At 43.6% G+C, this 20553-nt stretch overlaps 1 pseudogene; it reads right to left on the bottom strand.

The window, feature by feature from the left end:
• Nucleotides 1–1162: 1162 nt before the first annotated feature.
• LOC135528932 (peptidase inhibitor 15-A-like) lies at nt 1163–19682 on the bottom strand (annotated as a pseudogene).
• Between the last annotated feature and the right edge of the window lie 871 nt (nt 19683–20553).

Raw genomic sequence — 20553 nt, 5'->3', positions numbered from 1 at the left:
TGTTGTTGCTATGTGGCTTGGTAGGCTGTTGGGTTAGCTGTAGTTGCTATGTGGCTTGGTAACCTACTGGTTGGGTTAGAGTTGCCATGTGGCTCTGTAGGCTGTTGGGTTAGCTTCAGTTGCTATGTGGCTTGGTAGGCTGTTGGGTTAGCTTCAGTTGCTATGTGGCTTGGTAGGCTGTTGGGTTAGCTGTAGTTGCTATGTGGCTTGGTAGGCTGTTGTTTAGCTTCAGTTGTTATGTGGCTTGGTAGAATGTTGGGTTAGCTGTAGTTGCTATGTGGCTTGGTAGGCTGTTGGGTTAGCTTCAGTTGCTATGTGGCTTGGTAGGCTGTTGGGTTAGCTTCAGTTGCTATGTGGCTCTGTAGGCTGTTGGGTTAGCTTCAGTTGCTATGTGGATTGGTAGGCTGTTGGGTTAGCTTCAGTTGCTATGTGGCTCTGTAGGCTGTTGGGTTAGCTTCAGTTGCAATGTGGCTTGGTAGGCTGTTGGGTTAGCTTCAGTTGCTATGTGGCTCTGTAGGCTGTTGGGTTAGCTTCAGTTGCTATGTGGCTTGGTAGGCTGTTGGGTTAGCTTCAGTTGCTATGTGGCTCTGTAGGCTGTTGGGTTAGCTTCAGTTGCTATGTGGCTTGGTAGGCTGTTGGGTTAGCTTCAGTTGCTATGTGGCTTGGCAGGCTGTTGGGTAAGCTTCAGTTGCTATGTGGCTTGGTAGCCTAGTGGTTGAGTGCTTCATGTTTGTTGAGGTCTGAGACCTGAGTCCATGTTCTTTTGACCATGACAAGGCATAAGCTACACATTGTGTGCAATGCCTTCAGCACCATTGACACATGCTGGGATTCATTGCAAGGTGTGTTATAACGCAGCACACTATAACAGACAAAAACGAAGCATCGCTGGAGACACAGTGCAGTTTAGGACACAGCGTTGCGTTTGCTAGCTAAGAGAGATTTGCGGTGGCTAAGGGGTCGATTCAATCTGAATCACCAAAGTTCAGAGTTACTTGGCGATTGAACTTTAAAGATAATTTCTGATTGAGCCGACATATGCAGTGTTTACCGTGAACGCGGTCTCTGCTCACTCCGGGTTGGCAGGGTAGCCTAGTGGTTAGAGTGTTGGACTAGTAACCAGAAGTTTGCCAGTTCAAATCCCGAGCTGACAAGGTACAAATCTATCATTCTGCCCCTGAACAGGCAGTTAACCCACTGTTCCTAGGCAGTCATTGAAAATAAGAATTTGTTCTTAACTGACTTGCCTGGTTTAAAAAAATAAACTCTGCTCACATTGCCTTTAAATGTCTATTACGCCATAGAATTGGTACAGATTGAATCGAGCCCTAATTAACAATACATAAATGAATGTATTTCTCTCCACAGTTATGATGATTAGCTAAGAAACCCCCCCCCCAATAAAAAATATGTGAAAGTTAGTTAACAATCACTTTTAAAAACTAGTTCTGCTTTTGCTACTGTAGTGTTGAAATGTCAATAACTTGTATCCATTTGGCCCACCGTGAGGCACATCCATGCGTGTCCACATTCTATGGGTACATGACCAACGGTAAACCCAGTATACTGGAACACTGGCAGGAAACATACTTCAGAGATTATCATCCGACTATCAATCAATCAATCTAATTCATCATATGATAATCATTAAAAAAAAAAAATAATAATAATCTGTAAAATATGTAAAATAAAAAAAACATGAATTCTATGTACACATTATTATAAATGTATGCTTTAATCTTAAATAAGTGTGTTTTCCACAAATGTTGTGCAAATGCTTCAAGGGGGAAAGTCTCTGTGTTGGGGTCGGGGGTCAGCATGTTAGCACCAAATGGCAATAGGGAATAGGGTGTGATTTGGTACGCAGCCTTAGTCTGGACAGAGACTCTATTTGAACCACTGCAGATAGTTTGTGTTGAGGGCTGGGAAGCACATGTTGTTGGAACAGGAGCCTCCGTAGCTCGGGGGACAGGCGGAGCACGGGACGCCTACTTTGTAGGGTGCCTCTCCGATCCAGTTCCCTCTGGAAAACACAAGACAGACAGACACAGAGTTAATACGGGCACGGAGTGGTCTGGGATTCAGCTATAAGATAGCATATAAACTATATAACTATCTTATAGGGAATGTATTTAGGGAATGTGAAAGCTAGCCAGAGAGATAACGGTAAAAATGTTCACATATTTTGGGTGACATCGTTTTCTTCATTTCAGTAAGCCTGTGAGTGGCTACAACGATAGTGGCCACAGTTGTCCCTGTGGAAGGAAAATGCTTCTCTTGATTGAGGGCTTTTATAAAACACAACTGCACATATCCTAAGACACCAACACATGTGTTCTTCAGTGTGGAAGCCGGTGGTGATTTAAAAACATGTCAGCTGGTTGTATTATGAGGTCACAAGTCAGTCAGAATTCCCAACGGGTTATGAAACGGCAAGGCCTTCGATCACGGAATACAGGAAGAGAGAAATGATTCTGGACTTCTCTGAGGTTCTGGAGGAGTTGGAATGGACCTGGTACCTGGGATGTATATTCAGCTTTGTGCTGAAGCTCAAGCTCCAATGGAAGGAGATGAACCGGTACGGTTGCCAAACCGGCAGGTTGAGTATTGGCATGATCAGAACTACCAGTTTACCACTGTTGAAAAGTAACAGGTCAACAGCATAGAAGTTGATGTGAAAAACAAAGACTTTTCCTAAAGATACTGTATTCCTACTTCCTGAAATGTCAAAAGGGGGTTTAAGTTGGAGAAAAGTTTTTGCATTCTATTACCGTCTACTTACTTAGATGAATAGTTACACACTAAGAATGTTGTCCGTTTCCACACGTTCCCCACACGTTCATATTGTGACAGGTGTGTACAGCACAGCCAACTTTGTTTGTTGTGGCCCAAACCATCTGTAAAGTAGAGAGACAGTAGGGATCATCAATTATCCAAAGATCATCCATACCACTATCATCAAAATGACAGGTTCAAATTCAACTTTTCCAATCAAGCATTGATGTCAATGGGAGATTTGCACTACACTTCAAGTCAAGCATGTGAATCTTAAGTTAATTTATCAATCAAGCATTGATGTCAATGGGAGATTTGCACTACACTTCAAGTCAAGCATGTGAATCTTAAGTTAATGTATTCTGCCCATACAACATTATGACTTTTCCTTGACTGTCCTCTTACCTGTGTATAATGTGTACACATGGGTCCGTAGCATTTAAGGGGGCATCTGGGGTTGCAGTCCCGGGGTAAGGGAACACATAGTCCTTCACTTCATCATGCCAGGGCTTCACTAACTGGAGAATAGAGCGGTAGCTGAGGACAGAGACAGACAGATTAGTACTGAGGACAGACAGATTAGTACTGAGGACAGACAGATTAGTACTGAGGACAGAGACAGACTGATTAGTACTGAGGACAGAGACAGACAGATTAGTACTGAGGACAGAGACAGACAGATTAGTACTGAGGACAGAGACAGACTGGTTAGTACTGAGGACAGAGACAGACAGATTAGTACTGAGGACAGAGACAGACAGATTAGTACTGAGGACAGACACAGACAGATTAGTACTGAGGACAGACAGGTTAGTACTGAGGACAGAGACAGACAGATTAGTACTGAGGACAGAGACAGACAGGTTAGTACTGAGGACAGACAGGTTAGTACTGAGGACAGACACAGACAGGTTAGTACTGAGGACAGACACAGACAGATTAGTACTGAGGACAGAGACAGACAGATTAGTACTGAGGACAGAGACAGACAGATTAGTACTGAGGACAGACAGATTAGTACTGAGGACAGAGACAGACAGATTAGTACTGAGGACAGAGACAGACAGATTAGTACTGAGGACAGACACAGACAGATTAGTACTGAGGACAGAGACAGACAGATTAGTACTGAGGACAGAGACAGACAGATTAGTACTGAGGACAGAGACAGACAGATTAGTACTGAGGACAGAGACAGACAGATTAGTACAACCGTGGATTGATGACGGCATTTGCACAAAACTGAAAGCGCAAGCAACTGCTTTTAATCAGGGCAAGGTGACCGGAAACATGACCGAATACAAAACAGTGTAGCTGTTCCCTCCGCAAGGTAATCAAACAAGCTAAGCGTCAGTGTAGAGACAAAGTAGAGTCGCAATTCAACGGCTCAGACACAAGAGGTATGTGGCAGGGTCTACAGTCAATCACAGACTACATAAGGAAAACCAGCCCCGTCGCGGACCCCGATGTCTTGCTCCCAGACAGACTAAACAACTTCTTCGCTCGCTTTGAGGACAATACAGTGCCACTGACACGGCCTGCTACCAACATTTAGTAAATGTTGGTAAAACATGTTGGTAATGTTGGTAAAACATTTAAAAGTGTTAACACTCGCAAGGATGCAGGCCCAGACGGCATCCCCAGCCGCGTCCTCAAAGCATGTGCAGACCAGCTGGCTGGTGTGTTTACAGACATATTCAATCAATCCTTATCCCAGTCTGCTGTCCCCACATGCTTCAAGAGGGCAACCATTGTTCCTGTTCCCAAGAAAGTTAAGGTAACTGAGCTAAATGACTACCGCCCCATAGCACTCACTTCTGTCATCATGAAGTGCTTTGAGAGACTAGTCAAGGACCATATCACCTCCACCCTAACTGACACCTTAGACCCACTCCAATTTGCTTACCGCCCCAATAGGTCAAAAGACGACGCAATCGCACTGCACACTGCCCTAACCCATCTGGACAAGAGGAATAGCTATGTAAGAATGCTGTTCAACTACAGCTCTGACCCTGGGTCTCGACTTCGCCCTGTGCAACTGGGTCCTGGACTGCCTGACTGAGGACAGACAGAAGAGTACTGAGGACAGACAGACAGATTAGTACTGAGGACAGAGACAGGTGGTGAGGGTAGGGAACAACATCTCCACCCCGCTGATCCTCAACACTGGGTCCCCACAAGGGTGCGTTCTGAGCCCTCTCCTGTACTCCCTGTACACCACGCACGCCTCCAACTCAATCATCAAGTTTGCAGACGACACAACAGTGGTAGGCTTGATTACCAACAACGACGAGACGGCCTACAGGGAGGAGGTGAGGGCCCTCGGAGTGTGGTGTCAGGAAAATAACCTCACACTCAATGTCAACAAAACAAAGGAGATGATTGTGGACTTCAGGAAACAGCAGAGGGAACACCCCCCTATAGACATCGACGGGACAGTAGTGGAGAGGGTAGTAAGTTTTAAGTTTCTCGGTGTACACATCAAGGACAAACTGAAATGGTCCACCCACACAGACAGAGTGGTGAAGAAGGCACAGCAGCGCCTCTTCAACCTCAGGAGGCTAAAGAAATTCAGCTTATCACCAAAAACACTCACAAACTTCTACAGATGCACAATCGAGAGCATCCTGTCGGGCTGTATCACCGCCTGGTACGGCAACTGCTCCGCCCACAACCTTTCAGCTCTCCAGAGGGTAGTGAGGTCTGCACAACGCATCACCGGGGGCAACTTACCTGCCCTCCAGGACACCTACACCACTCGATGTCACAAGAAGGCCAAAATGATCATCAAGGACATCAACCACCCGAGCCACTGCCTGTTCACCCCGCTATCATCCAGAAGGCGAGGTCAGAACAGGTGCATCGAAGCTGGGACCGAGAGACTGAAAAATAGCTTCTATCTCAAGGCCATCAGACTGTTAAACAGCCACCACTAACATTGAGTGGCTGCTGCCAACATACTGACTCAACTCCAGCCATTTTAATAATGAAAAATTGTATGTAATAAATATATCACTAGCCACTTTAAACAATGCCACTTTATATAATGTTTACATACCCTACATTACTCATCTCATATGTATATACTGTACTCTATACCATCTACTGCATCTTGCCTAAGCCGTTCGGCCATTGCTCATTCATATATTTATATGTACATATTCTTATTCATTCCTTTAGACTTGTGTGTATAAGGTAGTTGTTGTGAAATCGTTAGGTTAGATTACTTGTTAAATATTACTGCATTGTCAGAACTAGAAGCACAACATTTCGCTACACTCGCATTAACATCTGCTAACCATGTGTATGTGACAAATAAAATTTGATTTGACAAATAACATTTGATTTGATTAGTACTGAGGACAGAGACAGACAGATTAGTACTGAGGACAGAGACAGACAGATTAGTACTGAGGACAGAGACAGACAGATTAGTACTGAGGACAGACAGATTAGTACTGAGGACAGAGACAGACAGATTAGTACTGAGGACAGAGACAGACAGACAGACAGATAGACAGACAGATTAGTATTGAGGACAGAGACAGACAGATTAGTACTGAGGACAGAGACAGACAGATTAGTACTGAGGACAGAGACAGACAGACAGACAGACAGATAGACAGACAGATTAGTATTGAGGACAGAGACAGACAGACAGACAGACAGACAGACAGACAGACAGACAGACAGACAGACAGACAGACAGACAGACAGACAGACAGACATGACTAAGACATGGGGCGCTGCAATAGATAGCGACCATTTTATGGGCTCCTGTTTTACCTGTAACATAATGTCTCTGTCATCATTTCCTATGACTGAAAACAGCTTCTGGACATCAGAGCACCATTAACTTCTGTTCTGTTTGCGAATGTGCAGTTACTGGAGAATAAATTGGATGAACTCCTATTATCCTATCAGTTGGACCAGAAGAATGGTGTAATATTCTATACTTCTATGGAGTCTTGGCTGAACAAGGACATGTATACTATATATCTTGTGGGGTTGTCATCGTCTAGACCGGACGACAGCCTCGAGTAAGGCTCAGGGGGAGGGCTGTGTCTCTATATATCTTGTGGGGTTGTCATCGTCTAGACCGGACGACAGCCTCGAGTAAGGCTAAGGGGGAGGGGTGTGTCTCTATATATCTTGTGGGGTTGTCATCGTCTAGACCGGACGACAGCATCAAGTAAGGCTCAGGGGGAGGGGTGTGTCTCTATATATCTTGTGGGGTTGTCATCGTCTAGACCGGACGACAGCCTCGAGTAAGGCTAAGGGGGGGGTGTGTCTCTATATATCTTGTGGGGTTGTCATCGTCTAGACCGGACGACAGCCTCGAGTAAGGCTAAGGGGGAGGGTGTGTCTCTATATATCTTGTGGGGTTGTCATCGTCTAGACCGGACGACAGCCTCGAGTAAGGCTAAGGGGGAGGGGTGTGTCTCTATATATCTTGTGGGGTTGTCATCGTCTAGACCGGACGACAGCCTCGAGTAAGGCTCAGGGGGAGGGGTGTGTCTCTATATATCTTGTGGGGTTGTCATCGTCTAGACCGGACGACAGCCTCGAGTAAGGCTCAGGGGGAGGGGTGTGTCTCTATATATCTTGTGGGGTTGTCATCGTCTAGACCGGACGACAGCCTCGAGTAAGGCTCAGGGGGAGGGGTGTGTCTCTATATATCTTGTGGGGTTGTCATTGTCTAGACCGGACGACAGCCTCGAGTAAGGCTAAGGGGGAGGGGTGTGTCTCTATATATCTTGTGGGGTTGTCATCGTCTAGACCGGACGACAGCCTCGAGTAAGGCTAAGGGGGAGGGGTGTGTCTCTATATATCTTGTGGGGTTGTCATCGTCTAGACCGGACGACAGCCTCGAGTAAGGCTAAGGGGGTGGGGTGTGTCTCTATATATCTTGTGGGGTTGTCATCGTCTAGACCGGACGACAGCCTCGAGTAAGGCTCAGGGGGAGGGGTGTGTCTCTATATATACTGTGGGGTTGTCATCGTCTAGACCGGACGACAGCCTCGAGTAAGGCTAAGGGGGAGGGGTGTGTCTCTATATATCTTGTGGGGTTGTCATCGTCTAGACCGGACGACAGCTTCAAGTAAGACTAAGGGGGATGGGGTGTGTCTCTCTGTTAAGAGCAGCTGGTGTGCCATCTATAATATTAAGGAAGTCTGGAGGTTTTGCTCGCCGGAGATAGAATACTAGGTTTCTTATAGCTGTCTATTTCTAATCACAACCCGATGCTGATACTAAGACCTCACTCAGCCATCTGTATAGAGATATAAGACCTCACTCAGCCAGCTGTATAGGGATATAAGACCTCACTCAGCCAGCTGTATAGGGATATAAGACCTCACTCAGCCAGCTGTACAGGGATATAAGACCTCACTCAGCCAGCTGTATAGGGATATAAGACCTCACTCAGCCAGCTGTACAGGGACACAGAGACGCATTACAAATCTCTCCCTCGCCCTCCCTTTGACAAATCTCTCCCTCGCCCTCCCTTTGGCAAATCTGAACATAACTCCTCCCTTCTGATTACAAGAAAAAACTCAAACAGGAAGTACTAGTGATGCGCTCAATATGGAAGTGGTCTGATGAAATGACATTTCACTGATATTTCCCAGCCATTCCCTGACCCTGTCTGTAATACATACAATACATACATAAATAGTTATTTTCCACCATAATTTGCAAATAAATTCATAAAAAATCCTACAATGTGATTTTCTGGATATTTTTCTCTCTCATTTTGTCCGTCATAGTTGAAGTGTACCTATGATGAAAATTACAGGCCTCTCCCATCTTTTTAAGTGGGAGAACTTGCACAATTGGTGGCCGACGAAATACTTTTTTGCCCCACTCTTACATTTAATAAAGCCGACCACCATTGTCCCTAAGAGCCCCAAGAGCCCCTGTCTAAATGACTACCGACCCGTAGCACTCACATCTACAGCCATGAAATGGTTTGAAAGGCTGGTCACGGCTCACATCGACATCATTGATGTGTGATCCATCATGGTCCCTGTGCCCAAGAACACAAAGGCAACCTGCCTAAATGACTACAGACCCGTAGCACTCACGTCTGTAGCCATGAAGTGCTTTGAAAGGCTGGTCATGGCTCACAACGACACCATTATCCCAGAAACCCTAGACCCACTCCAATTCACATACCGCCCCAACAGATCCACAGATGATGCAATCTCTATTGCACTCCACACTATCCTTTCCCACCTGGACAAAAGGAACACCTATGTGAGAATGCTATTCATTGACTACAGCTCAGCGTTCAACACCATAGTACCCACGAAGCTCATCACTAAGCTAAGGACCCTGGGACTGAACACCTCCCTCTGCAACTGGATCCTGGACTTCCTGACTGACCACACCCCCCTAGGTGGTAAGAGTAGGCAACAACACATCCCGCCACGCTGACCCTCAACACAGGAGCCCCTAAAGGGTGCGTGCTTAGTCCCCTCCTGTAATCCTTGTTCCCCCACGACTGGCTGACCACTCACGACTCTAACACCATGAAAACGTTTGTTGACGTCACAACGGTGGTAGGCCTGATCACCGACGATGACGAGACAGCCTATAGGGAGGAAGTTAGTGACCTCTGTGTCCACACACACACAAACCGACATAGTAATTAAGAAGGCATGACAACGGCTCAAGATTTGGCATGGCCCCTTCTATAGCTGCACTACTGAGAGCATTTTGATCACAGCTTGGCAAAGCAATTGTTTGGCATTCGACCCCAAGGTGCTACAGAGGGTAGTGTAAACGGCCCGGTACATTACTGGGACCAAGCTCCCTGCCATCCAGGACCAGGCGGTGTCAGAGGAAGGCCCTAAAAACTGTCAAAGACTCCGGCCCTATAAGTCTGGAACCAGCAGGACCCTGAAAAAGCTCCTATCCCCAAAAATTAAGACTGCTAAATAGTTAAATACACTGAACAAAAATATAAACATAAACATGTAAAGTGTTGGTCCCATATTTCATGAGCTGAAATAAAACATCCCAGAAATGTCTCATACGCATTAAAAATATTATTTTGCTCAAATTGTGTGGACAAGTGACAAATTTCTACTTTGCAAAGATAATCCATCCACCTGACAGATGTGGCCTATCAAAAAACAGGATCATTACACAGGTGCACCTTGTGCTGGGGACTATAAAAGGACACCCCAAAATGTGCAGTTTTGTCACACAACACAATGCCACAGATATCTCGAATTTTGAGGGAGCTTGGAACTGGCATGTTGACTGCAGGAATGTTAATTTTTCTACCATAAGTTATCATTGACTCAGTACTGGGACCCTGTGTATATAGCCTAGTTATCATTACTCAGTACTGGTACCCTGTGTATATAGCCTGGTTATCATTACTCAGTACTGGGACCCTGTGTATATAGTCTAGTTATCATTACTCAGTACTGGTACCCTGTGTATACAGTCTAGTTATCATTACTCAGTACTGGTACCCTGTGTATATAGTCTAGTTATCATTACTCAGTACTGGTGCCCTGTGTATATAGCCTAGTTATCATTACTCAGTACTGGGACCCTGTGTATATAGCCTGGTTATCATTACTCAGTACTGGGACCCTGTGTATATAGTCTAGTTATCATTACTCAGTACTGGTACCCTGTGTATAGAGTCTAGTTATCATTATTCAGTACTGGTACCCTGTGTATATAGTCTAGTTATCATTACTCAGTACTGGTACCCTGTGTATATAGTCTAGTTATCATTACTCAGTACTGGTACCCTGTGTATATAGTCTAGTTATCATTACTCAGTACTGGTACCCTGTGTATATAGTCTAGTTATCATTACTCAGTACTGGTGCCCTGTGTATATAGCCTGGTTATCATTACTCAGTACTGGTACCCTGTGTATATAGTCCAGTTATCATTACTCAGTACTGGTACCCTGTGTATATAGTCTAGTTATCATTACTCAGTACTGGTACCCTGTGTATATAGTCTAGTTATCATTACTCAGTACTGGTACCCTGTGTATATAGTCTAGTTATCATTACTCAGTACTGGTACCCTGTGTATATAGTCTAGTTATCATTACTCAGTACTGGTACCCTGTGTATATAGTCTAGTTACCATTACTCAGAACTGGTACCCTGTGTATATAGCCTAGTTATCATTACTCAGTATTGGTACCCTGTGTATATAGTCTAGTTATCATTACTCAGTACTGGTACCCTGTGTATATAGTCTAGTTACCATTACTCAGAACTGGTACTCTGTGTATATAGCCTAGTTATCATTACTCAGTACTGGTACCCTGTGTATATAGTCTGTGTATAGGGTCTGTACTAACGGGACAGCTGATTCATTGACTGATAGTCAGGAGGAGGAGGGTCTGTACTAAAGGGACAGCTGATTCATTGAAGGCCAGAGACGTTGCCTGCATCCCAAATAACACTCCCTACGTTTCCCCAGAAGGCGAGGTCAGTACAGGTGCACCAAAACTGGGACCGAGACTGAAAAACAGCTTCTGTCTCAAGGCCATCAGACTGTTAAACAGCCATCACTAGCACAGAGGGGCTGCTGTCAACATACAGACTTGAAATCATTGGTCACTTTAATAATGTTTACATATCTTACATTACTCATCTCATATGTAAATACTGTATTCTATACTATTCTACTGTATCTTATTCTATGTATTACTCATCTCATATGTATATACTGTATTCTATACTATACTACTGTATCTTAGTCTATGTATTACTCATCTCATATGTATATACTGTATTCTACACTATTCTACTGTATCTTATTCTATGTATTACTCATCTCATATGTATATACTGTATTCTATACTATACTACTGTATCTTAGTCTATGTATTACTCATCTCATATGTATATACTGTATTCTATACTATTCTACTGTATCTTATTCTATGTATTACTCATCTCATATGTATATACTGTATTCTATACTATTCTACTGTATCTTAGTCTATGTATTACTCATCTCATATGTATATACTGTATTCTATACTATTCTACTGTATCTTAGTCTATGTATATACTGTATTCTATACTATACTACTGTATCTTAGTCTATGTATTACTGTATTCTATACTATTCTACTGTATCTTAGTCTATGTATTACTGTATTCTGTACTATTGTACTGTATATCAGTCTATGTATATACTGTATTCTACACTATTCTACTGTATCTTATTCTATGTATTACTCATCTCATATGTATATACTGTATTCTATACTATACTACTGTATCTTAGTCTATGTATTACTCATCTCATATGTATATACTGTATTCTATACTATTCTACTGTATCTTAGTCTATGCCGCTCTGACATCCCTCATCCAAGTATTTATATATTCTTAATTACATTCCTTTACTCAGATTTGTGTGTATTAGGTAGTCGTTGTGAATTTGTTAGATTACTTGTTAGATATTACTGCACTGTCGGGAACTAGAAGCACAAGCATTTCACTACATTCGCAATAACATCTGCTAACCATGTGTTCGTGACCAATAACATTTGATTAGATGTATCCCCCATAGAGCTGTGGTCAACAGTAGTGCACTGAATAGGTAATATGGCACCATCTGGCACACATACAGGGTCACGAGATCCAGGATCCGTTCACCCTCCCCTCCGACATCCTGAACCTTAACCTTTAGAGGGTGATACACCAAACTGAGTTGGGGTCAGCACCTAGGGTCAACAGTGAAGGGTCAGAGGTTAGAGGTGACTCACCGTCCGGTCCTGACAGAGAGGTTCTGGCCCAGGAACCTGAGGAGGTGTCGAGGTCCGTGCTCCCACAGACACGCGTGGGCCCAGTCCTCAGCTGATTTAGACAGGGTCTCGTCCCACGTCTACACACACGTAGAAACACGCACACACACACACACACACAAGTAGAAACATACACATACACACACACATACAAACGCACACACAAAGACACACAGAGAACATAAGAAAATGTAGAAAAGTGAGTAACATGGACTGCAATGTAGTTTGTCTCTAATCCATGTTCCTCTACTAAAGCCTGTCTGTAATGCATGTTCCCCTACTAAAGCCTGTCTATAATCCATGTCCCCCTACTAAAGGTTGTCTATAATCCATGTTCCCCTACTAAAGGTTGTCTCTAATCCATGTTCTCCTACTAAAGCCTGTCTCTAATCCATGTTCCCCTACTAAAGCCTGTCTCTAATCCATGTCCCCCTACTAAAGCCTGTCTCTAATCCATGTTCCCCTACTAAAGCCTGTCTATAATCCATGTTCCCCTACTAAAGCCTGTCTATAATCCATGTTCTCCTACTAAAGCCTGTCTCTAATCCATGTTCTCCTACTAAAGCATGTCTATAATCCATGTTCCCCTACTAAAGCCTGTCTCTAATCCATGTTCTCCTACTAAAGACTGTCTATAATCCATGTTCTCCTACTAAAGCCTGTCTCTAATCCATGTTCTCCTACTAAAGCCTGTCTCTAATCCATGTCCCCCTACTAAAGGTTGTCTCTAATCCATGTCCCCCTACTAAAGCCTGTCTCTAATCCATGTTCCCCTACTAAAGGTTGTCTCTAATCCATGTTCCCCTACTAAAGGTTGTCTATAATCCATGTTCCCCTACTAAAGGTTGTCTCTAATCCATGTTCTCCTACTAAAGCCTGTCTCTAATCCATGTTCCCCTACTAAAGCCTGTCTCTAATCCATGTCCCCCTACTAAAGCCTGTCTCTAATCCATGTTCCCCTACTAAAGCCTGTCTATAATCCATGTTCCCCTACTAAAGCCTGTCTATAATCCATGTTCCCCTACTAAAGCCTGTCTCTAATCCATGTTCTCCTACTAAAGCATGTCTATAATCCATGTTCCCCTACTAAAGCCTGTCTCTAATCCATGTTCTCCTACTAAAGCCTGTCTATAATCCATGTTCCCCTACTAAAGCCTGTCTCTAATCCATGTTCCCCTACTAAAGCCTGTCTCTAATCCATGTTCTCCTACTAAAGCCTGTCTATAATCCATGTCCCCCTACTAAAGGTTGCCTCTAATCCATGTCCTCCTACTAAAGCCTGTCTCTAATCCATGTTCTCCTACTAAAGCCTGTCTTTAATCCATGTTCTCCTACTAAAGACTGTCTATAATCCATGTTCTCCTACTAAAGCCTGTCTCTAATCCATGTTCTCCTACTAAAGCCTGTCTCTAATCCATGTTCCCTACTAAAGCCTGTCTATAATCCATGTCCCCCTACTAAAGGTTGCCTCTAATCCATGTCCTCCTACTAAAGCCTGTCTCTAATCCATGTTCTCCTACTAAAGCCTGTCTTTAATCCATGTTCTCCTACTAAAGACTGTCTATAATCCATGTTCTCCTACTAAAGCCTGTCTCTAATCCATGTTCCCCTACTAAAGCCTGTCTCTAATCCATGTTCCCCTACTAAAGGTTGTCTCTAATCCATGTCCCCCTACTAAAGCATGTCTCTAATCCATGTCCCCTACTAAAGCCTGTCTGTAATCCATGTCCCCCTACTAAAGGTTGTCTCTAATCCATGTCCCCCTACTAAAGCCTGTCTCTAATCCATGTTCCCCTACTAAAGGTTGTCTCTAATCCATGTTCCCCTACTAAAGGTTGTCTATAATCCATGTTCCCCTACTAAAGGTTGTCTCTAATCCATGTTCTCCTACTAAAGCCTGTCTCTAATCCATGTTCCCCTACTAAAGCCTGTCTCTAATCCATGTCCCCCTACTAAAGCCTGTCTCTAATCCATGTTCCCCTACTAAAGCCTGTCTATAATCCATGTTCCCCTACTAAAGCCTGTCTATAATCCATGTTCCCCTACTAAAGCCTGTCTCTAATCCATGTTCTCCTACTAAAGCATGTCTATAATCCATGTTCCCCTACTAAAGCCTGTCTCTAATCCATGTTCTCCTACTAAAGCCTGTCTATAATCCATGTTCCCCTACTAAAGCCTGTCTCTAATCCATGTTCCCCTACTAAAGCCTGTCTCTAATCCATGTTCTCCTACTAAAGCCTGTCTATAATCCATGTCCCCTACTAAAGGTTGCCTCTAATCCATGTCCTCCTACTAAAGCCTGTCTCTAATCCATGTTCTCCTACTAAAGCCTGTCTTTAATCCATGTTCTCCTACTAAAGACTGTCTATAATCCATGTTCTCCTACTAAAGCCTGTCTCTAATCCATGTTCTCCTACTAAAGCCTGTCTCTAATCCATGTTCCCCTACTAAAGCCTGTCTCTAATCCATGTTCCCCTACTAAAGGTTGTCTCTAATCCATGTCCCCCTACTAAAGCCTGTCTCTAATCCATGTTCCCCTACTAAAGCCTGTCTCTAATCCATGTCCCTCTACTAAAGCCTGTCTCTAATCCATGTTCCCCTACTAAAGGTTGTCTCTAATCCATGTTCCCCTACTAAAGCCTGTCTCTAATCCATGTTCCCCTACTAAAGCCTGTCTGTAATCCATGTCCCCCTACTAAAGCCTGTCTCTAATCCATGTCCCCCTACTAAAGCCTGTCTCTAATCCATGTCCCCCTACTAAAGCCTGTCTCTAATCCATGTCCCCCTACTAAAGCCTGTCTCTAATCCATGTTCCCCTACTAAAGCCTGTCTGTAATCCATGTTCCCTACTAAAGCATGTCTCTAATCCATGTTCCCCTACTAAAGGTTGTCTATAATCCATGTTCCTCTACTAAAGCCTGTCTCTAATCCATGTCCCCCTACTAAAGCCTGTCTCTAATCCATGTCCCCCTACTAAAGCCTGTCTCTAATCCATGTCCCCCTATTAAAGCCTGTCTCTAATCCATGTTCCCCTACTAAAGGTTGTCTATAATCCATGTTCCTCTACTAAAGCCTGTCTCTAATCCATGTCCCCCTACTAAAGTCTGTCTCTAATCCATGTCCCCCTACTAAAGCCTGTCTCTAATCCATGTCCCCCTACTAAAGCCTGTCTCTAATCCATGTCCACCTACTAAAGCCTGTCTCTAATCCATGTTCCCCTACTAAAGCCTGTCTCTAATCCATGTCCCTCTACTAAAGCCTGTCTCTAATCCATGTTTCCCTACTAAAGCCTGTCTCTAATCCATGTCCCCCTACTAAAGCCTGTCTCTAATCCATGTCCCCCTACTAAAGCCTGTCTCTAATCCATGTTCCCCTACTAAAGCCTGTCTCTAATCCATGTCCCCCTACTAAAGCCTGTCTCTAATCCATGTCCCCCTACTAAAGCCTGTCTCTAATCCATGTTCCCCTACTAAAGCCTGTCTCTAATCCATGTCCCCCTACTAAAGCCTGTCTCTAATCCATGTCCCCCTACTAAAGCCTGTCTCTAATCCATGTCCCCCTACTAAAGCCTGTCTCTAATCCATGTCCCCCTACTAAAGGTTGTTATACAGTAGATTGACATGTCGTAAGGCCCTGAGAAATGGTTTACCTGATGGAACGTTGTAATGAATCATCTGTGAGCAGTGTAACCTTGTTTTCCTTTCTGTTTTCACAAAGGTTTCTAAACTAAACCGTCTGTAGGCTTTCTTAAAAGAAAACAAAACAGAATTACTCTTCCAGCTCTGCATTGGTCTCTTTACGATATTTCATTTACGCGAGACTGTTCTGCTGCCTTCCCAGTACTCCAACGCAACCATGTTCCATGAGTTATGATGCAACAATGCAACGTGGTATCCTTCATTTATTCTACAGTACTGCTGCAACGGAACACAGAGCCAAGGAAGAATTGGATCAGGGTTTGGGACGAGAGACAACCTCCTAGATCGTTGCAGGCTACTCTCTCATGTGGTTCCGATTCAGAATGTTGCATTAGAGAATGGAAAGAGGCTTCCGCCAATGGTTCCATCATCGTCCTATGCAACTGGCCTGTTCAGAGCGATACACTGCCAATAGTTGGATTATCGGAGCATTTATTTGTTTTACAGGAGCCTCATTTGGGAACAATGCACTCTTCACTGTGACTGGAATAACACAAATAACCTGCAATTCTCAGAACCACCATTATACACGTTAAAGACATAATCCTATCTTGTAAACTGGACATTGTCCATGAAATACAACCAGCTACCAGCTACCAGCTATCGTGTGTTTCTACCCATTCATCATTAATTCATGAACTTATCCAACCAAACCCATTACATCACTACATGGACACTTGGATAAATAGCACCCTATTCCCTATATAGTGCACTACTATAGCACCCTATTCCTATATATACTTTATAGCACCCCTATTCCCTATATAGTGCACTACTATACACCCTATAGCACCCATAGTTATATTCCTATATAGTATAGTGCACTACTATAGCACCCTATTCCTATATAGTGCACTACTATAGCACCCTATTGCCTATATAGTGCACTACTATATAACCCTATTCCTATATAGTGCACTACTATAGCACCTATTCCTATATAGTGCACTACTATAGCACCCTATTCCCTATATAGTGCACTACTATAGCACCCTATTCCCTATATAGTGCACTACTATAACACCCTATAGCACCCTATTCTCTATGCAGTGCACTTCTATAGCACACTATTCCCTTTGCAGTGCACTTCTTTTGACCAGGGCCCATTGTATTTCATTTAGGACAGAACTTTGGTCCACGTGAACCCATCAGTCTAGTCTTTATGAGGTACTACTAGCGTCTATAACTGAAGAGCACTACATTTCCTCCGGGCTCTACCAGCAAGGCTCTAGGTGGTCCTGAACCCTGAAATGTGGTCAACAGCTGGGCCAGAAGAGACATTTGTCACTGAACATCCTGCTCTGAACTACACTGCGACCACGTTCCACACGGCACACTATTCCCTATATAGTGCACTACTTTTGACCAAAGTCATAGGGTGCCCTAATCAAAAATTGTGCACTATATAGGGAATAGGGTGCTATAATAGTGCACTATATAGGAAATAGGGTGCTATAGTAGTGCACTATATAGGGAATAGGGTGCTATAGTAGTGCACTATATAGGGAATAGGGTGCTATAGTAGGGCACTATATAGGGAATAGGGTGCTATAGTAGTGCACTATATAGAGAATAGGGTGCTATAGTAGTGCACTGCATAGGGAATAGGGTGCTATTGTAGTGCACTATATAGAGAATAGGGTGCTATAGTAGGGCACTATATAGGGAATAGGGTGCTATAGTAGTGCACTATATAGAGAATAGGGTGCTATAGTAGTGCACTGCATAGGGAATAGGGTGCTATTGTAGTGCACTATATAGAGAATAGGGTGCTATAGTAGTGCACTATATAGGGAATAGGTGCTATAGTAGTGCACTATATAGAGAATAGGGTGCTATAGTAGTGCACTATATAGGGAATAGGGTGCTATAGTAGTGCACTATATAGAGAATAGGGTGCTATAGTAGTGCACTGCATAGGGAATAGGGTGCTATAGTAGTGCACTATATAGGGAATAGGGTGCTATAGTAGTGCACTGCATAGGGAATAGGGTGCTATAATAGTGCACTATAGGGAATAGGGTGCTATAGTAGTGCACTGCATAGGGAATAGGGTGCTATAGTAGTGCACTATATAGAGAATAGGGTGCTATAGTAGTGCACTGCATAGGGAATATGGTGCTATAGTAGTGCACTATATAGAGAATAGGGTGCTATAGTAGTGCACTGCATAGGGAATAGGGTGCTATAGTAGTGCACTATATAGAGAATAGGGTGCTATAGTAGTGCACTGCATAGAGAATAGGGTGCTATAGTAGTGCACTGCATAGGGAATAGGGTGTCATTGTTGAACAATTGCACTCACATCAAGCATCAAATTGGAGTCACCAGTCACCTTCTTTCATTACTAAGCAACACACATTTATCATTCAATGGTTTGAGCAACTAGTCCATTAGGCCAATGTAACGGATGTGAAACGCTAGCTTAGTTAGCGGTGGTGCGCGGTCTAAAGTTATACTGTTACACCAACGTGTAAAGTATAGTTTATCATAGCGCTTACCACTGATGTTACCAATAGGGGAATTATCAATTACATACACGTCAATATCAGCAAGTGAAGGCAGGGAAGTCAGGAAAACAGAATGGTCATTCGTCATTAAAACATTGAGCAATGGATTGATACAGTTGGAAGATAAATCACTTACCATGTACTCCATATTGGACGCCGGAGGGAAAACTTTCCCTCTTACTTTATTGTGATAATCGAGAATGACAAGCATGTCGTTTTGGGAAATATAACGCTTCTTCCTGGTCAGAGTAATATTCTTGCTGTCTGCTTCCCCATAGCTGAACGCTGAGCCAAGGTCGGTGAAATTGGTGGCTGGCAGCGTCGAGGACACGGTGGGAGAGTTGGCTGCCAATACACTTGCTCCGCAAAATATGCACAGCAGCAGCAAGTCTATGGAAAAGTGCGGAGCATTCATGTTTTCTTCTTTTTCAGATTTCTCAAATGCTGTATGTGAAGTCTGGATTTAATCTGAAATGAAAGCAATACAAATCCGAGACATTAGATAAGTATATTCTTTCGGTATGCCAACTAGAATGGGCCAAGATTTAAAATGTTCCATGCGTAAAATTGAATAACATCAGTGTTATTTAAAAAAAACATATATCCCACGCAAGTATGTAACCTAAGATAGTGTGACATTTCAAATAGTCATAATGTCAAATAATCATTCAGTAGAGAAATATCGGTGTCAACAGAAGAAATAAAATGCCTGGAAACTTGGAGCGGTCCTACCTTCTCCTTTTCAGCCGTATCTTGTACCCGCGTTGCCAGGCGACACTCTTCCAACCTTCCAGTTAGAATAGTAGACAGGAGGGAGAGAGAGAGAGAGAGAGAGAAAGAGAGAGAGAGGGAGAGAGAGAGATGATGCTCAGTTCAAGCAGTAGCCTAGACCAGTCAAACTATACGAGGACTTCGGCTGCCGTTCTGCGCGCCGGGTTTTTATATATCACAGCGGTAGATGCAGGAAGTACGCCGGTCCGAAGGTGTGCTGACTGAGTCCCCTCCTTTCACCTGAAAACAAAAACATCATTTGGAGAGATGTTATGTTGTATCACCTTCCTGGCAGAGAGAGCTTGCTTCAACTTAATCACAAACATCTGCTTTAAATTTGCGCAGCTGGACAAAGTGAAGAAGAAAATACACGATGAGATAGCCACATAATCTCGTAATTCAGGTCAGATAGAGGTTTGGGAAGGGAGGTGGGTTTTACTGCGGTCATCAGGAAACAGAGACTATATGATGAGAAACTGGCTAAAGAAACATATAGGGCTAAAAAATAACCCACTTAATGGGAATTGTAACATGGCTCTTATAGTGACGATCGCTACACTGTAAAGAAGATGGCCATTATTCTAGCTATGTCGCAGTGGTCTAAGGCACTGCATCTCATTGCGTCACTACAGGCCCTGGTTCAATTCCAGGCATCATCACAACCGGCCATAATTAGGAGTCCCATAGGACGGCACACAATTGGCCCAGCTTGGTCTGGGTTTGGCCGGGTAGGCCATAATTTTAAATAAGAATGTGTTCTTAATTAACTAACTTGTCTAGTTAAATAAAATAAAAATTAAATGATTGAACCCATCAAGTGGTCAGAACATAAGAGCGTAAACACAAGGAGGACATCCAAAAGGTTTCTGGTCTGGTTGGGGTGAGTGATATCGAACAGGTTTCTGGTCTGGCTGGGGTGAGTGATATCCAACAGGTTTCTGGTCTGGTTGGGGTGAGTGATATCGAACAGGTTTCTGGTCTGGTTGGGGTGAGT

The sequence above is a fragment of the Oncorhynchus masou genome, unplaced genomic scaffold (genome assembly GCF_036934945.1).
Source record: "Oncorhynchus masou masou isolate Uvic2021 unplaced genomic scaffold, UVic_Omas_1.1 unplaced_scaffold_1059, whole genome shotgun sequence".
NCBI classification, from domain to species: Eukaryota; Metazoa; Chordata; class Actinopteri; order Salmoniformes; family Salmonidae; genus Oncorhynchus; species Oncorhynchus masou.
This window is presented reverse-complemented; position numbering and strand designations above follow the sequence as displayed.